Genomic DNA, 21,824 nt, shown 5'->3' with positions numbered 1-21,824 from the left:
CCATGAAAAAAAAAAATCAGTGTATGAAAATTGCAGCTGGATTTTATAGAGAAAAAATTACATTTATTGAACAGAGTGGGGAAAATCCCCCCTGTATTTCCAATATGGACTTCCCTGATTTTTTGGAAGTTGACTTTGAGGTTTAAACATGGTTTGAGCTGTGATTTCAGAGGACATTAAAAGCACTTTACATTGAAAAATATCATACAATGAAGCCAGATGAATTCAAGTCATTTACGGACTAAGTAAATAAATTTCAACAGAAATCAAGGCCATTTGTATTACTATCAGTCTCCAAAAATGTAGAAACTTTGAGTTTGTAGGAAATCTGTATTTATGTTATGAACTAAGTCTTAAACACAAAGCTTGGTATTTGCAGATATATTATTTGACTACCAAGGACCCTTTGATGCAAATGAAGAAGAAAATTATGCCAGTTTGGTTTTAGCTTCACATTTTGCTGATGGGAAACTGACATGGTAAACCAGTACAATAATCCTGAATCTCCATGCTATGAAATCCTAGCTTCCATGCAGTTGATGGAAAACATCCTTTGAACTTCACTGTGGCCAGGATCTCATTCCAGGTCTTCATATTCTGTTTGAAAAGTACAAACACATTCTGTGAACAAATATTCAAGCTGCTTTGTAGGAGTGGAGTATACAAAGAACAACAAGGACTTCGGGACATGGTGTTGGTATAAGTGCTTATCCAGTCCATGGTTTTGGCCACAGAATTCTCATTGGTACTTCACAGGACACAACCCCCTTTTTCTTTTTGACATGACAGTGACAAGTTAACATATTAAAACTCTTAAAGCCTGGCTAGTGATCCATTTTTTAATGCAGAAGAGAATGAAAAATCTTACAATGGCTCAGGAATGGGAAATAACATTGAAAGACATTGTTGAATAGTACTTTTGAGTGCATAATTTAAAACTGTAGTAGCCAGTTGAGAATTATTGCTGCATAAAGATGAAAATGTATCCATAACTTCAGTTATCAGCAAAACTACTGAGAGCAATATTTCCATGATATAAAATGAAATTTGGTGCAAGCAGTAATAGATGCAACTGTTAAAAAGCAATTTACATAAAATGAGTGAATTTTACAAAAACTAAATGTTTGCATCAGGTAAATTCAGATCAAAAGTTAGAATGTGTATACGTTGGGTTTTGACAAGTTTAAATAAAGAATCTGTATTAATCCAGAAAAGAAGAAAGTCTGTCTCAATGTAAAGACTGTTTTCAGTTTTTATAGTCAATGTAAACATCTGAAGTTAGCCTGAGTTTCCTGAATTCTGTCTCGCTCTACTTTGTGTTTACAACATCAGCTATATATTTACCCTGCAGAGATTTTTTGAGGCCCTCGAGGGGGTGGAGTTCCCACCCTGCTGTGAGGAGGCTCTGTGTATTTTCTATGTATAGTCACATGTGACATCGCCTTCTGCACTGCTTCAGTATCGAACTATCAGATTCTGAAAATGGAAGTCATACACAGCTGAATGTGTGCACACATTATCCTGTTCTGTAGTTTTGGACATTAACTCAGAAAGGCAAGGACAAAAACTACAGCTGTTCTTAGAATTTACAAGCAGTGATAGGTACTTTTATCCCCCAACTTGGATTTTTTTTTTTACTTTATGTGTACATGTTCTTGTTTCCCTTCTGTTCTCAGTGCTGTTTGTCATCCAGATCTGTCTGATAGCTTCGGCCCTCATCTTTTTAAAGAAATTTGGTTCTTGAGAATGGATTAACCAGGAAAGGATTAAGGAGCTATTTTTTACTCTTGTCTGTATCATTAGTGTGCAGCATAGTGTGCAAAGACCAGGTTGTCTGAGAGGGGAACTGCTGTGCTTATGTAGAATTTACTTTTCCTCCAGCTGATACACTGCTACTGTAATCTGACCCTCATACTATTAGCAAGTAAAATGCATAAATCCTTCCAAAACTCTTAGATTCATACTGAACTGAGGAGGCTGTTAGACTGACTAGAAATAAAAATGTTCATGATAAGTGGATGTTAATTCTTCTTTGTATTGAGTAACCTTTGTGTACTGTTATCCTTCATGCTGGCTACTCACTACTAATTTTTTCTTATTATTTTTCATGCCAAGGGATGAAATCATTTTTTTAATAAGAGGACTGTTAATATCTTTCCTTATCATAGGCAGTCAAAAATGTACAGAGTGCCTGAGGCTTTCTAAGTCATATTAAAAATCAAAGGGTTTTTATTTTCCTCTGCCTTCAGTAGCTTCACAAGCAGTGGTAGTAGGCTACAATACAATATAATAGAATTAAAAAGTGGAAGGCGTTTCATACTTTGTATGAAACAAATAAGCTGAAAGTGAAGGATGGAACTGTACCTTTTGTATTTCATATTCATTGAAATAAGATCTCTGATCACTTGCTGCTTTCTTTGAAGTAAGTAATGGTTTTTATACAATTGGTATTCAGGTCTGATTTTTCTTTTTCCATGTTGCTAGTCAAATCATCATGACAGAGAAGCTTTCACCTTGTACCTTGAGAAGATGTCCACATTAGGTTTTCTTTTGATGCTCTGCTCAGCACTGGTGCAACTTCTCTTTGAGTCTTGTGTTGGACAGCACAATAAAAAAGACCTTAAGGTATTAAAGAGAGTCTCAGGGGTGGTGAAAGGTCTGGAGGGGCAGTTTTATGAGATGTGACTGAGGTCATTTGTTCTGTTCATCCTGGAGGAGAGGAGAGACTGATGGAGACCTCATTGTGGTCTTCAGCATCCTCACAAGGGAAAGCAGTGGGGGCGGGTTCTGGTACAGATCTGGTATAGATCTGTCACTTGTGAGACCAGTGAGAGAACTCAAGGAAATAGCATGAAACTGAGTCAGGAGAGATCTAAGCTGGATATTACAAAAAGGTTTTTCTCCCAGAGGGTGGTTGAGCACGGATCAGGCTCCCCAGGGTCATGGTCAAAACATCAAGCTTGACAGAGTTCAGGAAGGGTTTGCACAGTGCTCTCAGGGACTTGGTGTGACTCTTGGGATGTCCTGCACAGGCACAGGAGCTTCACTCAGTGATCCTGATGGGTCCCTTCCAACTGAGCATATTCTGAGATTCTGTGATAAACATTAATAACTTCATTGACAGTAGATGCAGATAAGCTCAGAAGTCTGAAAGAACAGCAGGAGTGTTAAATAGACAACCCTTATTTTCTTCTGAGGATTCCCTAGATATCCCTTAGGCTCTAAACCCATTCGGAGGTATGAACACAAACGTGTCACTAATTCCCAGTGAGGTGCATGCTAAGATGGAGAAGCCCTTTCATCCTGATGGAACATTCCTTTCAGGACTGAAATATCCTGCTCTGAACACTGCTGTGGGCATTTCCAAGAACTAGTGGGTCTGTATGGGCACCTGGTCCAGGTGAGACGCTCAGCAGAACTGTTCCTGCATGCTTCCACCACAGCTTTCAGGTAGAACAGGGGTTTTATTTTTTTTTTTAGTTTTACAGTTTTCCTGTAAGGGATTTCAAATTTGGTCGCTGGAATGGGAAGTTACAGCATGTCCTATCAGGCTGTGGTCATTTGGAGAAATTATGGATTTTTGTTCTGACAGTGGGAAAGAACTTGTCTGAAGTTAAGCTTTTGCATCATAATCCCTTCAGCAGAGATGATTCCTTTGAAACTCCGTCATCGTGGAACAGAACATCACTGTGTTACAAGCTGTGCAAATTTGAATCAAGATCTGGTTTTCCATTTGAATCAAGATCTGTATTCTTTTTTGGAGACATTTTACCATATTATATATTTACGACCAAGCATTAAATTTTTCCATTATAATGAATTCCTAGCTAATAGACTAATTTTTTCAGTTAGTCAATGTAATTATTTTAATCAAGGATTTTAACATTATCTCCTATTCTTCAGAGGAAAAAAGATTTCTTTATAGGAGTGTATTATTCTCCTTTGATATTTGTAAGCATCCAGATGCAGTTACCCATATTGCTTTTCATTCTTATGGTTTTACCCTCTGAGCAATGTCATTAAAATTCATGTAGATTTAATTACTGAGTTTTTACATTAGTATTTAAGCTTATTTGCTCAGGAAGTGAAAATGGGGAAGAATCTGGAGGACCTTGACCTCTGTTCCTTCTTAAATGACTCATCATAAGTATACTGTAATTTTCTAAAATTGTAGAGTTCTAGCTGTCATACAGTCCATCCTAACTCTTCCTTTGAATCCCACATCCTACTTCTTTCTTTGATTTTGGCTTAGCACAGTTTCTAACATCTTTCTTTCCCACAAAAATTGTATATTTTGTGGCACACCCAGAAGTCTGTACAGTACACAGAGGGAATTAGGAGAAAAGAGAGCAAAAAGAAACTGAGGAAGTATAAAAAGACAGTCAATGCATTGACAGGAAAAATTAGGCCGTACTAAGTACAATGACAATGATTTTTTTGTTGCATTATACTTGGTTGGGTTTTTTTAATTTCTTGTTGCTTTAGGCCAAGGAGTGTTTGAATTCACTTTTATTTCCAGTTTCTGCTTTGCCTTCTGGACAGAAGATGCTACTTTTTTATATGCAAGTAGTTTAATTTGACACATAACTGGAATTCTTTCATAGTGAGTATGTGAAATATTATACCCTGAATATGCAATTAATATGAAAAATGCCATCTTTTTTGTTGTATTCCCTACTAAAGGTACTGAACAGGCAGAATTGTTCCAACCCAATTAAGTGTTATTTTATTACTAAGTAAAGGACTTTTCACTTTTAAGCCTTGCCCTTGCCTAAAACATTCTGACTTGTTGCATTATTTTTTTGCTAAAGTGACCACAACAGAAAATCTCTTGTGGTGCTTTCTGTTCATATGATGGGTTGATGCATGAACTAATCAAAGCACTAGCATATATGTTGGATCACTTGCAGACCTAACATGGTGATATACCTATTTAATAAAAGAAAAATGACTGAAGTTCAGTAACAGTTCCTCAGTTGCCATGGAAACCATTGCATTTTATACAGGATACTTGAGTGAGTTTGGGCCCCCATCCTTTGATATGCCAAGTGGCTGTGAATCCTTAATGCCCTCATCACCTTTTTAAACTGCACTCAAAACCAGGCAGTAAGAACTTAAATGCTGCCTTGGAGGCAGGCAGTTTCCACCTTAGCTTCATTTACTCAAATTATTACCTACTACAGTTGGATTCCTTTGAAGGGGCTGTAGCAACTAAAAGGTGAACTACCCGTGTGGAATTTAGGGCCCCAGTTCAGTGTGCTGAAATTAACTCATATGATGAGACCTTAAAGCATCAGATGCATTTGCAATCAAATGCACTTTTTGAATTGTAGGGGCAGACTTTTGCATCATGGTAGCCAGTTCAACATTGGTCTAACCTAAGATAAAAAATGCCGCCATTTTCCTGCAAAGCAGAGCTGACAAAGCACTGCCTATACACCTAACCTTGCACAGCCAAAATCCCAGCTGACACAGTATTTTGAGTCATATGCTGACCTTACTGTGAAAGGGAACTTCAATTAGATGTCTATTGTGTTTTCAAATACAGAAGAATGGCTTTGTGTTCAATGGATTACCCCACTGATTAAGACAAGGAAGCAGATGCTGCAAGGGTGTACAGAGGAAAGAATTTAATTTCTCCCATTTTATTATAATTCAGAATCTATTCCATGTACCAGGCCAATTAATACATAAACTAAAAGGCTGCCAACATGGTCTGGCCATGCAAATTTCCCAATAGACAGAAGTACTGGTACCTATGTGTAATGAAACCAGCACCTTCCATGTCCCAGAAAGCAGATAGAAAGGATGGGGGAGGGAGGAGAATCATGAAGGGAAGTCTTTTTATTTTCTTCTTTTCACGTGAAGGTTTATAATTAAAGGGGAAAGTAAATTAATTACATGAATATTAAAAGGTTACTCTTCTATTCTAACATTTGGTCACAAGTTGTCTAATGAAAAGGAATGCAGGCTGGAGGGCTGCCATGCCTTTGCTTCTTTCTGCAGAGGGCCACAGGCTGAAGCAGTGATTGTGCGTGACAGATTCTGGGAACAATGAGCCTGCGCACAGATCATCCAGATGGAGCTTGCTTTTCTAAATTACACCAACAACAGGGTGGCCCACAGGCAAACAAAATAGTTAAACAATACATAATAAAGTTTTTATTTGGTATTTCCTGTGAGCCTCTGCCAGTTGCCAGGGAGTGTACTGTATTTTTCTTTTGCTGTATTAATTGTTGACCACAACTGGCAAAGACCCAAACTAGCAGGGACAGATAAGGGGGGGAAAATGGCATCTGGACACTAAAGCCTCAAGTGTACTGGGAAAAAAAAGCACAAAAAATTACAGCATATATCTGGAATTTTCCAACTAACGATGTGCGGATGTGGTAGCGCTAGGGAAAAAGAGCCAAACTGAGCCTGCTTTGTTCACTAAGAGAGGCCCCCCTGTAACATTCCTTTTAGCTGTGCATATTTTGGCTTCAGTTCTGCAGTTTTAACTATATACTGTGTATGGAGCAGTTCAGTTGTTGCTTCATGAATCTAATGATTTTGTTACAAGAAATAAAACTACATCAATGCATATGCATTGTTATTGTTTTGAGGCGTTTGAACAGAAGCTGAGTTTTATATGTTAAATCATAGGTGTTAAGTTTTCAGAGGGTGGAGAGAGAAAATTTCATTAAATACAACCCATCACAGCAACAGCTGCAAGAAGGAGACCCTCAGTAGCAGTGAATGCTGCCTTTTTAAACTCATCAATGAAATCAGTCCTTACAGTTATCTGGTTTAGGGAAAAGCCCACAGTATAGCATTAACACTTGGATAAAAACAGAAGGCTGCATAAACATGCTGGTTTGATATAATTTTTATATTTTCTTTGCCCTTATAAACAGTTTAGGTGTTGGCATCTTTTTAAGGAAGTTTTATATTCCTGATTTACTATATGCAATGTCGTAAGTCATTTTGCTGTACTGGTACATAGCGGATTGCAGGCATTAGGCCACCTCTCCAAAGAAGATGCAAGTTGATGTGAAGGCTGTCAGTTTGTATGGAGAGGAGAACCATCTGCACTAGGCAGTACAGTATTTGCAGCTACAACGGGTTCAATTGATGAGAAATACGTTGTTATTATTAAAGTTATTATTATGACCTTAAGTTTTCATATATTTATACAGCATTTTTAGATGTACTTGGATCGTCTTCCAGTGACCAGTGGCCCTTGATGCAAAATTACTTGATTTTTACTAATAATTGTGCTGTTTCCTGTGCATGGATACCTTCTTCATACCCTTGTAACCAACCATTGTATCCTGTCACATGTGGAAAAAGATTGTTGCTCTCTTTAAAGACCCGCCACACTTTACGGTCCCTAGTAAAATCTGTATATGTAATTTATTCACAGTTAGGGATGTCAGTTGGAAACAAGCTGTCAAAGGGGTATGGAAGCAGTAGATGAATAAAAAGGGTCAGATCTATGGGAGAGATAAGCACAGCTTGCCCCTGATCACTGGCATGAGACTCTCTTAAGTCCCCCAAGTTAGCGGAGTTCAAGAGCAGGCCCATGCTTAGCAACATAAATGTACTGAAAATCACCTTCCAAATTACAGATTTGCCTTTTTTTCCTCATAAAAATAAAAAATCATATATTTGCATGTACTGAGCTGCTACTCATTACAAAATACTTAAAACTTCACAGGAAGTTAGATTAATTAGACTAGGCTTCATTTCTCATAAGTACACTGGTTCTTTCTGTCTGCAGTCAAGGACAATGAAAGTCTTTCAAACTTTGAAGAATAAGTTGACTTTAAGATCACTTATTATGGGAGTGGTATGTAATCTATTTTGTACTTGCCTGAGATGTAATTGATTAAAATTACACTTGTGCCTGACATGTGAGATACAACACACAGATAGCATTCTTGTGTACACCATTTCCCAGTCAACTGTTGTGAATCCCAGGCCCTACATGTGGGAATGGCAGAATGGTTCAGAGAGATCATCTCCAGCCCTCTATGTTGTTTTTCAGCCTGAAGATTACATGCAGACTTGTATTAAGAAATGTTAGTCTCCACATAAGTGATTTCAAGGCACCGTGCTGGACTAACACTTCAGTTGTTCAGAAGTACTAAAATTCTCTTTTATTGATCCAAATACCACCTTTGCTGTAACTAAAAATCCATTCTATTTTTTATTAGTTGTGCTGTTCGCTTCTGTTTTCCTTCTCCTGGATTGTGCTCATGGGTTATTTTGGTCTTGTTCCTACTTCTTTTCAAAGAAGTTTCATTTTCAGATTTTCATGCAGTAGCCCCAAACAAAACAAAGTTTATCTGGTGTTTAAAGATGCTTTGTAAATAGAAAAGCTTAAGGAGGGGTCATTTAGACCCATGTTTTGTAAAAGCTTCATATTACAAAAACTAACTTGCTCTAAATTCGGCCTGAGTGTATCCTTCTAAAAACAACAATACTGGTAGCTCTTGGAAACACTTAGTTTCCGATCCGAGGATCATTAATGATTTTAAATATCGGTAACAAAACCTCATATTAACAGAAAAGAAAAATATTCCAATCTAAATAAGTTCTTTGTTTGATATTATCAAAAATTCTTTTCCTTGCAGGATGCAATTTTCCTTGAAAAAAAATAGTATTTATTAGCTGCAATTATATACTCTTTAGAAAACATAGAGTATTTCTATTTTTTTGTTTTTAAGACTACTTTCTAAAGTACTAACAATTAAAAACAAGCATAGCTCTAAATATCAATGATTTCACTGCCTGCAGATGTCTTCCTCTAAGCACCCAGAGCATTGACTGAAATCTCTGGGAATTATGTGCGTATTTGGAGCTTTTGGAGATGCCCAGTTGTGTTTTTTGACACAGCCTAACATTACCCTTCTCATGCAAAATGTTTTTTGCCTCAGAAGAACAGCTATGGTCCTACCAGCTTGTCTGTTCCTCTCTAAGTTTAGAACCTTAGACAGTGCAACAGCTTTAGAGGCTGCTGACCTGTGTCAGTCTCAGAGTTGCTGGTACTCTGATGGCTCTGCAGAAGCTCTGGCTTCTGGTGCTGCTTCTCTTCTCTCCTCCTCAGCATCCATGGGGCCACACATGGATGTTGCACAAGTATTTCCTGACCACATGAGGATGTTATTTACAGGACTTCCTCTAAAAGTTCAAGGAGAGGATAGATGTTGCTCTCTCTATGTGGCTTTTAACACTGTGAATGTCTTCTGGAGATGGCAAGCACTCTTATTCCCTTTCAGGGAATATGTAGAGAATTTTTCACATGCAGTGATTGTTTCTGAGAATGGATCTTTGTGGGGAAAAGACTTAGACAAGTGACAAAGACGGGAAAACATTCCAAGGTTAATTGGTAGTAAGGCTGATGTTTTCACAACAGCACCTGACTCCATCTCTGAGACCGTTAAAGCATCTACACTAGCGCTTGAAAATTAGTTTCCATTGGATTTCTTCTCTTATTTTCAAAGATGGGTATATATTGCAATAAGCATTTTAGGAGGTCTTTTTTGTAAGTCCATTTTTATCTTTTTTCATAAGGACTCTTCCTGAACTGTTAGGAGCTGTGAGTGATTTATAGAGCAGCAAAAAGGATGTGACACAAAAGGAGATCTCCTAAATATTGTATTTTACATTGTCAGGCAGGAGAGGGGCAAACCTTTAAAAGCAGTACATCTCCTTTCCACTGTGAGTGCTCTGTTGCGTGTCTTTACTGCACACAATGGCAGTCTGTGGTTCAGTCTGTCTTCTATTTTTTAGCATCATTCCTCTTTCAATGACACCCCAAGAGAAGGTATTGCCACTACCAGCAAACAACATTGCTACTGACTGGCCAGAGAGAATTAAAACATATATCTATAAATTGGATTTTTCCTTCTCTCTTGGAGACTCATTATGCTCAGTGTTTGGGAAACCCCTGTGTCTGTAAATTGATGTACTTTCCCTGAAGCTGAGAGCATTCAGTTTGTATCATGCAGAACACAGCTAAGCCCAATTCTGGACTACTAAAATTGCATCTCAGTGCCACACTCCAACAGCAGATGCAGGGTACACATTTTAGTCCACGTTCCCTTAACCACTGCTGAAATTGGGGTCTGTCAAACAGATGCCTCAAAGTGGATTTGGGCTCTGAGGGAAAGTGTTTCCTCTCTGAGGCCTCTCTGCACACAGTGTTCAAGGAGTTAACAGGGGAGCTACTTTGAAAATTGAGGCAGAAGGTCATTGTCGGCAAGAGCAAAGACTCCTCCAGCCTGCCATGGAGAGCCTTTCACCCGTCATTTCCCACCCAGGGGATTGTAAACATTGGCTCGCAGCCACGGCGTCCTACAGAACTCCTCTTTATTTGCAGCATATACATTTATGTGTCTTAATGGAAACTGAAGCACGGCAAGTTATTCCTGCGTGTCCAGAAGGAGAGAGGGAGCTTCTGTTCAAGTTAAAGGGATGGGAGAAAGAGCCATTACTCACGCTGGAATTTGAAAACATAGAGATACGCTTGTTTAGTGGTGCTTCACATGTAACATAGCTGCTGTTCTCAGGCAAACTTTCTCAACTCACAGGAATGTGTAGAATGCTGTCACTTAATCAGAATCCAGAAGAGGTCTTTTATCTGCTATTTGTTAGTAACTAGCAATATTGCTCTTATCTTATTGTCCTTTAGCTTGATGCAGTGCCCTCAGACTTGAGAACTTGTAACATGAAAGCACTCATTACCTTGAACATTTTTGTTTGTATTGTCTTAAGCTGTTATCTCTTTGGCTTAAATAATTGATGCTTTGTATCAGTTTTGAGAGTATTATCTGTAGAAGTCTGATCTACAACATTATTTTCACAAATAAAACATTTTATATTTTTATAAGTCTGTCACCACTCTGGAGTAGAGTCTTCAGTGATCTAGACTAATTCAGATCTTGTTTATCCAGCTACCACAATATGTTATCTATAAATAATTTTCCTTAGAATGTGGCTTCTTGAAAATAACATAATCATGCAATCTTTAATGTTAAAATTGGGAAGTAATGTTTGTGAAGGTCTAGTATTGGACCAACTGTAACATTCTGGTTTTCTGCTAAATCTTCAGATAGTTAATATCAGTTCAGAAAGTCCTATAACATTTATAAGTTAAAGAAATTTTCTTTTGGTTTCTTTCAAAATCTTGGGCTTTACTTAGTGCTCTGAACCCTAGTTTTGGCTACTGAATAGTGTATCAAGTACCTAGGGAGGAGATGTTTCTTCTTTCTTCACAGATGAAAGCTGAATGCTGTCTTCTAGAATTTTTGTGAGTTCCATCCATTAGAAGCAGAGAGGTGGAATACAGTCTGTCTAGATACAAAGTAGAATCCAGCCTGGTTAATGTAATTAATGCCTGCTTTTATTTTTATCCAGTGATGGTCTAATGTAAAATGCATACACATTCCAGAGCAGTATCCACAAACTCGGCTCCTTGCCCCTTCCAGCTGATTGTTCTTAAGCATTCAGCTGCTTTCAGACACAGTCTTGCCCCATGACTCATATACTCCTGGCAGAATAGTGATTTGGCTTCAGCAAAGGCAAGGAAAGAGCTGTCACCCAGAAAGCCCCTAGCCTAGTGGTCAAAGAATGTGCTTGGGTGTAGGAGGTACCAGTTAAATACCCTTGGGCTGAGTTTCCACTTTGAGATTAACCTAATAACATTTGCACAAGATGTTCATGTAGATGCAAACATGTATTGCTTCTACCACCATTCTTGGTTACTGGCTTCACCAGGTAGGGCTCCATGTGGACTTCTTTTGAAAACTTCCATTTACCCAGGATATCTGTCTACCAAAAGTGCATCGCTAACAGTAGTGCTTTAGCTCAAACACAGCTGCTTGTTTCTGCAGCACAGGTCTTTCTGATGTGTGTGACCATCTACATGTAAGACCTGCAGATGCTTTCAGAGTAAGAAGAAGAATTTGATAACTAATGATGCCTACAAAGAGCTTCAGAACTTCAGTGGCTTGTGCCTGGCATTTTATTAGTCTTAAGCTCACAAAGCTACTTAAATGTGAGATTCAGACAGCCTGAAGGCCCTGCTTACTGTTTTTGACCTTTCTCTCCAGTCACTGCTTTTGTCTGGAAGTTACAAGTCTTTGTCCTGGTGATGTTTATTTCAAGACTTAACTAATTTCTAATGAACTGTGGTATGTAAACATATATGTAAGTATGTATGAATGCATAAACCTATGCATATATTGCATCTGTATTTGGAAAGCTCAACTTTTTCTTACTTTCTTTGTATTTAAAAATCTCTTTTCACTTTTTTTTTTTTTTTTTTAGAAAGAAGGATTTTTCGTGAGGGTTTTGTATCCCAAATATAATCTCAAGGAATTCTTGAAAGGTGTTTCATAGGAGTTTCGTCTCTGTGGTATAATATACAATTTTGTTTACTTCAGTTTAAAGCCATACATTTGTGTAAGGCCCTAGTAAAATCTCCTGCATTCAGCTTCAAATGTGGAACAGATTTGCAGTGTTCAGAGTTGCTTTATGCCATAGGTAGGAAGCCCAGCTCTCTGATGGTTGTCATGATGATGAGCCAGTTGAACTCTACACGTAGGGAAGTCAGGTACATCTCAAGTGAAGCTTCTACTGCAGGGAAGCTGACTAGTTTGCCACCCTGGGTTATTAAAAACTCCCAAACCCTGGGAGTTTTTACTCTTAAGCTATTGCTTCACATGACCATCCCTGACAATGTTGCTCCACCAGCCTTTTATCTACTATATCAGGCTCTCAGTGAAATTGGTACTTTGCCTTCAGACACAACAATAGTTTCTAGGTTTCATTCTCAACGGAATGAAAATAGTATCTTGTAGAATTTGTTTGCACCAACTTTCTGCTATCTAGACTCCCAAGCTGCCCATGGTAAAGCCTCTCACCTGGAGAACTGGCCCAATTTAATCCGTTCTTTGTGGTTTCTCTTTGCATCTCCTCCTTTTGTTCAAGATGGCTTGGCAGAAGTGGGCCAGGGTTCTGTGGGAGAGAGGGCTGTGGTGGCCTTTGTGGTTTTGCTTCATTTAGGCTTTTTCTGTTTGGCACTGGAGTCCAACACAGCACCCCAGGAAGTGGGAATGCTTTTTTCTGTCGTCCAGACTCTGGTTTTCTGGTAGCAGTGAAAAGCTGGTCATCATTATCAAGTCCAGCTGTAGGTGGTAAGGCTCAGATTCTCTAGACTGGTGAACTCAAGAAAAGGCCAGGCAGTCACAAGGGCAGCTTTGGGGGATCTTGGCATGGAGACAACCACAGTTTGGTCCTTGGCACAGGTTAGAGCTGTGTGTTCTCCTGCTCCCAGGGATGGGGCATCAGTGAGTGGTGTGAGAGTCTGTAAAAGAGGTGGATACCATCCAATGGGAGTATGCAGGATGCTAGATGAATTGATTTTGTGGCTTAAAGATGTACAGGAGAGCAAAGCAACTGTAACAAAGCCCAAGATGTACTTGTAGAAGTTAGGACTGTTCCCTGAGCTAGCTAATGCCAACAGGTGACTGAGCAAGTGGAGGTATGCCAAATTGCTGCAGCCAGACCCAGAACAAGGTCTGTATTCCAAGGCACAGTCACAGGCTGACACCTTTTAGATTTTTTTAGGGTTTTTTATCTTTAGTTTCATTTGGAATTGTGATAGGAAATGTCTTCTTCCTTACAGTAGGTGTTTGACTTGATCTGTGTAAGAATACGGTGATGTTTATTTCTGTCTGCCTTTGTGGGTCTTTTTAGTTCTGAGATAGATCATTAGAATTTGCTGTTTCAGTCTACAGATTTGATTTGGAGTCTTGAATCGTGATTGAAGAATGGCTACTTCTATTTAAAGTCTGTCACTCTCAGTGTTAAGTATCTCTATCTGTCAATACATTGCAATATAAGCACAAGTCTCATTGCATGCAAAGCTGACCATTTCTGTAAAAAATTGAGTTGTCCCGTATTCCATAGAAGGCTGCACTGCAGCTCAGAAAATAGAGAGTTACGGTTTTGATTTCAATACACAACAAGGCCTGGCAAGTCTGACTTTCACGGGATCTGGATGAAGTAGAGTAGTGTTGCTGATACTATTTTGCTCCTTTCTTTTTGTCTAAAGATAAAACACTTTTCACCTGAAGTCTCAGGTAGTCTTTCAGAAATGTTCTCTATATTGTCTCTGTAGAGAATACTGTGAAATACTCTGCTTAGAAGAAATATATTTCCTTGTATGAATTTTGAGGTAAGGTCTGAATCACTAGTGGTTGAAATATTACCTCATGTTAAGAGCCAGGTTTCCTTTCTAGTAGCCGTTCCACACAGATGTTTAGTGCACAGAGACTTTTAAGGTAAAACCACTGAATGTAGGTAAAGTATCTTCAGCAAGGCACATGATGTGCAGACACACACGCACACACGTTCGTGACTCCTGACAACGGATGTACCTAGAAATGCTCTTCAGCAGCACTGTCACACTGGGTGATGTGGTTCTTCCTAGAAATTAAAAAGGGAAAATTCTGGTTAGCTTTGTGTGTAGAACATCTAAGAAATGAATGGCTTCTTTATTTGTCATGATATCTTACAGTTTCCTTCAAATCACAATTTTTTTTGCATCAAAACCAGGAGATCCCATTCTAAACCAGCAACTTGATAGTGGGTGGTACATGTGATTGGGATATGTGTCTTCTGTGAATAAATAATCTTTTGCTTGATGATCTAACTCCTGGAATGACAACAACATTCATTCTGGTTTTCATAAAGCAATTAATCAAGTTTGTGCCCAAAATGGAGATAAATGTGAATAAAGAGACAAAATTGGTATTACCATGTGCACTTCGTCAGACCCAGAGCACTAGAAAGGATTTCACATTTTGCATGCTAAATCTTTTGTCAAGAAGTGAAGTGCTTTTTAAATGCCACTAGAGTAGTTTGATACACACTTACTTTAAAAGGGAAACTATTTTAATGTTTCTATAAACAGACAAACTATGGTCATCTTTCTCTAAGAAAGAAACATTCTCTCCAGTCGTACCTGTCTCTGTGATGGAACTGAAAGCAGTTAAACAACAATGGAAGAACCACTACTCAAAAGAGATATTAAGCAAATGTAATTGTTCAGGCAGGTACTATCCCTGGAAACTAAATTACATCATATAATGTAGCAATTACTGCCTTCTCTATCACAGTTAGCAGTAATAATAGGTCTTCAGAGATAGGTTAAAGAGAGGTCTAGATGTGCTTTATAAATGCAGAATGCTCAGTGAATGCTCTAAGGATAATGATAGGAAAACAGTCAGGCAGTTGCCTGCAAGTGAAGGAGACACACCCTTGTTCCAAACCAGAGCTGAAAAATCAACCACTATACAAAGGCTAAAATTCAGCACATGCTAAAATCCCCTATCTTGTCCTCATTACACCTGTGGTAAGTGTACCACAAGGTGTTCACAAGGTGAGTTTTGAACGTGTTCTCTGTCTCTGCTGGAGAAGAGCACGGTGCATGTTGTGCATGGTGCTGCAGAGTGGAATGAGGCATTGTCGCTCCTCCCTTCCTCACCTCTTTTTCCCTTGCTCCTGCCTCCAGCACACCCCACACTACCTCCTCCCTTATTTCCCAGGACTCACACGCACAAAACCACACACAAAATCATTTCCCTATGTGGGGTAGGTGTGATGCACTTCCAGAGGTCTTTGGAGTGTTCCTAGGGGGCATGGAAGAGGAGGTGGGGAATATCATCATTGCTGGAGCAGAGCAGGGCATGGTGAGGGGGTGATGGTGGATCTGTTACACCAGAGGATTGGAAAGTGGGGCCACCTTGGGCTGTCTGGAGGACTCAGAGCAGCACTCAGGACAAGTGCAGGGCCCATGATCCTGCAGAAATGCCATCATGTCACAACCTAGTGTCACCAGCCCTCTGGATTGCCATTTCTGCCCTGCTCAGTCCTGGCTGTTGGTCCATACTCCAAACTGAAGACAATGAAATGTTATTAAACAAATGCTTTCTTTTCCGAAGCAGTTTTTAATGTTACATTGACTTCATTTTAAGCAATGTTACACTGTTAGACCAGCGAGCCATTTTAGCATATTCAGTTCAGAAATTCCATTTCTTCTTTTCAGTCTCTGTGGAGTCTTTTCAACTGTGTTTCTACCAAGTGAGAGGGAGGTGGATTAGGCAGAGACAGCCTCTCTCTGCAGTAGGGATTGAAGCCAGGCTTCAGTCAATATGCTTGTCTGTAATTCTGTCCTCTCCAGCTAGTCTGTGGCAAATGTGTCAAGCTTAGTCATAAAGCTAAGACATTTTTTACAAAGCTTCAAGAAAATTCTTCAAGTTGTTTTACAGTCTCAGACCTAAAGAATAAGCCATGAAGTAGCAGGTTCATAGTGAATTTGCTAATATTTTACTTTCAATCCTTGTGAACAGCAGAAGAATTTTTGTGAAATTGGAAGACCATGAAGCTACGCTGAAGAACTTGACTCTGCATACTGTACCGTATATTCTGTAGTACGTTCCCTCATTTTGCTCAAAGAGAAAGGACAAAAATAAATTTAAAACAGTCAAAAAGGTGTCCTGAAGATCATGTGAAAGCCTTGTTAGTTAGTGGGAACTGAACAAAAAAACTAAGTTCTTAAACTGAGTTTAAGAGCTATTGTAGGGAACGTTAAAAAACAAATTTGCAAGTAATCTTTCATGAGATTTAAATACTTTAAGTAGCAAAATGAACCAGTATCTAATGGTCAATATAATTAACAAAATCAGTACAGAAAGAGCAGAGAAGAAACCACAATCACAAAAGCAAAATATTTACAGAAATAATTTTACTTGGATTCAAAGATACTTGATGTGAATTTAAGCATCCTGCTAATTTCTTTTGTGGCATGATTTCCGTGAAAGTTAGTGTTTTAAAAGGTTTTACAGGCTTCTTCCAAGCCCCTTCAGAACTAATTAGTATAGAATTAGTCTCATCCGGCTTTGGATATCTAAAAGGAAGATGCCTACATATGGGCCAGTCACATTCTCCCCATGGATGGCAATCAAATGCAGTGTGTGTTCATCTGACCTGTGCAACACATTTAGGATAAAGTAAGACCAGCTGCTGGGTGAGATGAGGAGTAGGCCATGCCTCCCCCACCCCATCACTCTTGTGGAGCCACCTCTGAATCAGAGGAGATGAGGGAAGCATAGCAAAATGCCTTCTTTCTGGAGTGAAAGGAAGACCCGGGGCCACAGTGTGACTCACTGGCTGGTAGATTAAACAGTGCCAGAAAACATTCGTGGGTACTGGAGCTCAATTGTCTATACTGTTAAATTATTAGAATGGTTCCTGGCATGAGTTATTCCAACCAGCCCTTCCCCAGACAGTTCCTAGGCGCTGGCAGCTAAGCATGGACCGAAGACCATTCCCAATAAGCAGTTTGCATGCGGTCACCTTTTTTGGGAGGCTGAGAATTTAATAATATGGACATAGGCCACTCTGTACTTTTTGGTCTCGGTGCCAAAGGAACATTTCCTGTCCCATTTAATTTCCTAGCACAGACATAGCTGCTGTGTTACAGTCTGATCCCTGCTTTGTTCGTGTAGCTGTGCAACTGGGCATTGGTCTGTACTTAAAGTCTGTGGCAAACTGAAATGTAGTCCTTTGTGTCTGTGTTACTCAACCCCATCCCTAAACCACTGTTTGTCTTTGTCTTTTTATAACTGAATGCTATTCAGACAGCAACTATATTTGGAAAGGGCTGTATATTGTGCAGATCCATTTAAATTAAGCAGTTATGCTTAATGAAAAAAAATGAAAATTTGTTCTGTAAAGTAAATGGAAACTATATGACGCTGACACAATGCCTAGACCTTCTGTTGTGTTGCCAGTGAGTAGACACTTCCCACTAATTTGATTTTTCATCAGAAACAAGTAGCATGAGATGAAGGATTGAAACTCCTTGGGTTAGGTGGTGCCTGATAGCCACATCTGTCAGGTGGCTGAAAGGCAGAAAGCTTTATTTCAAATGAAGTTCTCTTTCTTCCCCTGACTCTAACTGCAGCTCTGCCCTTGCTTCTCGCTGACCACATTTCCTTCTTCAGAGAGTCAGACACAGCCTCATTAGACTTTTGCAGATGTTCTTTTCCTCTCTACTGCCTCTCCAATACACATCATTTATTTTCATCATGAAGTGCTGCCTAAATTTATTAACTTTAAAATAGCTGGAAGTAGTGATCTGCAGCTGCTTCTTACCTGATACCATCCAATCTTATCTGGATAGTAGAAACATAGAACGTGCACTGGAAAAGGAACTTATTTAGTACTTACTTCTTCCAGTGTGTGCATCTTCTCAGTCTTTTCATATGTAGCTGGATCTATTAAATACAAATGTTTCAGGGTATCTTCAGGACAGATTTCTGTAGCTAAGAAGCTAAAGGAGGAAAAGGAAATAATTTTGCCGAGTAGCATTTGGAGGGAGTTGGAAGAAGAGAGGACAGGGTGTGAAATTTGGGGGAACTTGGAGGTGCAGAGGAGCTGATGAGGAATGTGAGGGAAAGCAGAGCCCATGGGAGTAAGGCAGCAGACTGTGTTCACCTGGGTTCACAGGAGCAGCAGGGAATTAGGTATGTTGGGTGATGCTGTCAGGGGACCACTGGTGTGTGTGACAGGAAGGCAGCAGAGAGAAGCCAGGAAGTTATGGGACGTGATAGAAACCTGGTGGTGTAAGAGAGGAGCTGAAGAGAGCAGCCAGGGTGAGGAGAACAAGGGGAAAGCAGTGAAGTTCCTTAGGAGAGAGGACTGAAGTGCAACATGGTCACTAAAGTCTACAACTTCCAAAGTATTTTGGGGTCTTGCACAATTTAGGATCTCCATCAGCACATGATCATGAATCCTTTTCGTACACAGCAATCATGATGTGCTGCATTTAATTTGTGCCAGATTTTCAGAAGAGACAGAATTTAAGTGAGATGTCCGGATGTAGGTACTGATGCTTTTTTCATCCTAAAAATAGGACTTAATCAAGCAGCTCTGTTAAGTGCCCTGTCGCTCAGGGAGGCCTTGTTTCCTTGGTAGTGTGACTTACCTAAGCAAAGCGTTTTTTCACTCAGAACTATGCTAAAGAGGAAGTGATGACCTGCTTGTTCAGCCTCACCATATCCTGTGTTCAGAATAATTTTCATTTCTACTTCTCTGCAAATGTTAATGGAATGTCCACAAATATTTTTTTGGTTTCTATGGTAAGAGAGAGTGTGAAACTGTCAAAACCACTGCATCATACTCATCATCCTGTGCTTTTCAGGAGAAGACCCTGACCACAAAAGGAGTCATCCTTTTGTGGCATTACTTGTATGTGAACTGACATTTAGTACATTTTGATCCCTTTCAGATTCACATTTTGAAACACAGACTTGCGTGTTACAAACCATAAAGGTTATTTGATGACTTTCATAGTGGCACATTAATGACAGAGCATATCAAAACAGCTCTACACAGATTCCTTCTCGTCTGACTAGAGTGCAGTCTGGCATTAGCTGAAATTTAACTGTTAGTCTTTTGAAAATCTTACATTTTACAGGTTTAACTTCCCAAATTATCCTAGTAAAATCTCCCAGTGCCCTGTGTATGCATGGATGGAGCATAGCAGGGTGCAGATGCTTGGGAACTTGGCAGTGAGGGGTCTCATGGGGGAGGCAGCCGCGGTGCTGCACACTTGCTCAGCCCTCTGAAAGCAGCGCTCTGCCCCGGGACACGCACGGCAGGACTGTGGTGCATCCCTCGGGAGGGGAGCAGTGTCCTGTCCACACTCGTCTGGAAGGGACTTCAGTTTGGGCATATGGTCCACAGCCATGCATCCCTTGGTTTTTTGCCTGTGAGAGTGCAGAGCCTTAATGCTGTAGAGCTTGTGGGATTGGGGAAAATAAATCATTCTTATTATCAATCATCTTATCTCTGTGTGAGAAGAGCCATGTGGACCTTAAACGAGGAATCATGAGGTTTGGTGGTATTCCCACAGATCAGAGACCACACAGCTCTTCCTCCTGACACTACACCCAGCCATTCACAAACAGTAATGGGTTGAAATTGTTATATCTAATTTCTCAAAGCAGTATCACCTCAGTAAGCTTTTCCACAAATGTACTGTGAGAATAAAAGCATAGTTCAGTTTGAGAGATATATCTGCATTAGAAAAAATAACATGTTTTAGGAGGAATTATATCTGATTCAGACAGGGAATTATATCTGATTCTCCAGAGAGAATCCCTGACCTACAGATATATTTGTCTTCTTTCCTTGGAGTGAATGTCTGAAGAAACAGCTCTGGTTTTTGTAGAGAGAAGTGTTTCATAAAAGCATCACTGGTATGGTAGCAAATCAGGAACAAGACAAATGGAGCTAAGTAAAGCCCAGCTTCCACACAGGAATCTGTTTCTGTGGATCGGTATCTGGAAATGTAGCTTGCCAGCACAGTACTTTGTACTGTGGTATTGAACTGTTTCATCAACAAATTTTATAAAGAAACATCAAAGTGTTTAAAAGAACAGTTAGCAAATATGACCACTCTTGCAAATATCCGTGAACCTCCCTTCATTAGCCATTCAGTGGTTCCAAAGGCTGTCAGGGCATTTAACGATTGTAATAAATGTTGTATTTGCTTTTGTTTCATCTGGCTTTGACCAGCAAATTCGGCTGATTACTTCCATTGTTATTTTTCTTTAGAAGACAATTACATTATTATCATTAAAAAAACCCCACTATTCTCACACATTTCTTTGTTTTGGTCATGAAATTCAGAACTCACTATCCTAGTTAACATAATTTTAAAATTTATTTTCATTCTTATATTTTTCTTTTTTTCTATCCTATTTTTTTCCAGAGGTTTAGTTTGGTTCATGCTCCTCCTGAATATTACATCTCCCTTTTTCATATTTGTTGAAGAAAAAACCAGTAGTTGTAGAGGCCCTGCCAGCCCCCATATTAATAGTCAGAGGTTTAAATTATAACACAGAGTAAGAAAATATTGGCACTTAGCTGATGGTCATATGTTATGGCTGGATTTTAACTGTATTCAGGAGGAATACTCCTGTGGTTCTGAGATTGTATTCTAGCAAGATAGTAGCTCACACAGGACTCTGCAGAAGCTCCTTGCATTCTTCTGCAAATATCCTGAAGAGACAGTCAGTCTCATCTGTATTTGGTCTACTTGTGGGATACAAAAGGATAAATATAAACTGTTCCATCTCTGTTGTGGGTCCAGTGAGCAAGACTTGTGAAAGTACATTGATGGAGCAGTGCCAGTAAAATTTCCACTGAGTCCCTACAACGTGTTGTGATACAACCACCAGAACAAGAACAGGCTAAAAGCAGGCACTTTACATTGCATATGTCTGTGGGAAGAAGCGTGTCACTTGAACATACAGTGTTACTGTAGAAGAACAACCAGGAGTTGCTGCTGGTCTGACCAGCAGCACATGGACAGAGACAGTCACACAGCTGTAAAGGTCAGGAATCTGCCCGGAACCCTTGTGCTGTGTTGCTCAGTTAAAAACTGACAGTTTGGGTTCCTTTGTGTCTAAGAAAACCCCAGTAGACAGAACTGATGCCTTTGGTAAGGGCCAGCTTTCAGAAGAGTTTGACTTAATCTGTATGCAACTGATTAAAAAAAAAGTTTCATTTTCTTCAGTTTCTTCTGAGACAACTTTTGAGGCAAGTGAAACATGTTTACCATAATTCGCCCATGCACTTGAATTAAACCAATTTCTCTTATAGAAAATAGTACATAAACTATAAAGGGCTGAGAACAGACCTGCTACAGATTCTGATTTGTCCTATGGGTAAACCCACAAACCCTGGTTTGGTTTTTTTCC

The 21,824-nt window shown here is 39.5% G+C and overlaps 1 protein-coding gene across 5 annotated transcripts in view; it reads left to right on the top strand.

Moving 5' to 3' along the window:
- CDK6 (cyclin dependent kinase 6) overlaps positions 1-21,824 on the top strand; it is a 137,365-nt gene that overhangs the window by 72,304 nt on the left and 43,237 nt on the right. The gene's annotated exons all lie outside the window — the stretch shown is intronic.

Source organism: Zonotrichia leucophrys, chromosome 2 (assembly GCF_028769735.1).
Source record: "Zonotrichia leucophrys gambelii isolate GWCS_2022_RI chromosome 2, RI_Zleu_2.0, whole genome shotgun sequence".
Classification (NCBI taxonomy): Eukaryota; Metazoa; Chordata; class Aves; order Passeriformes; family Passerellidae; genus Zonotrichia; species Zonotrichia leucophrys.
The sequence above is the reverse complement of the archived record's forward strand: the minus strand, read 5'-3'. Positions and strand labels throughout refer to the sequence as shown.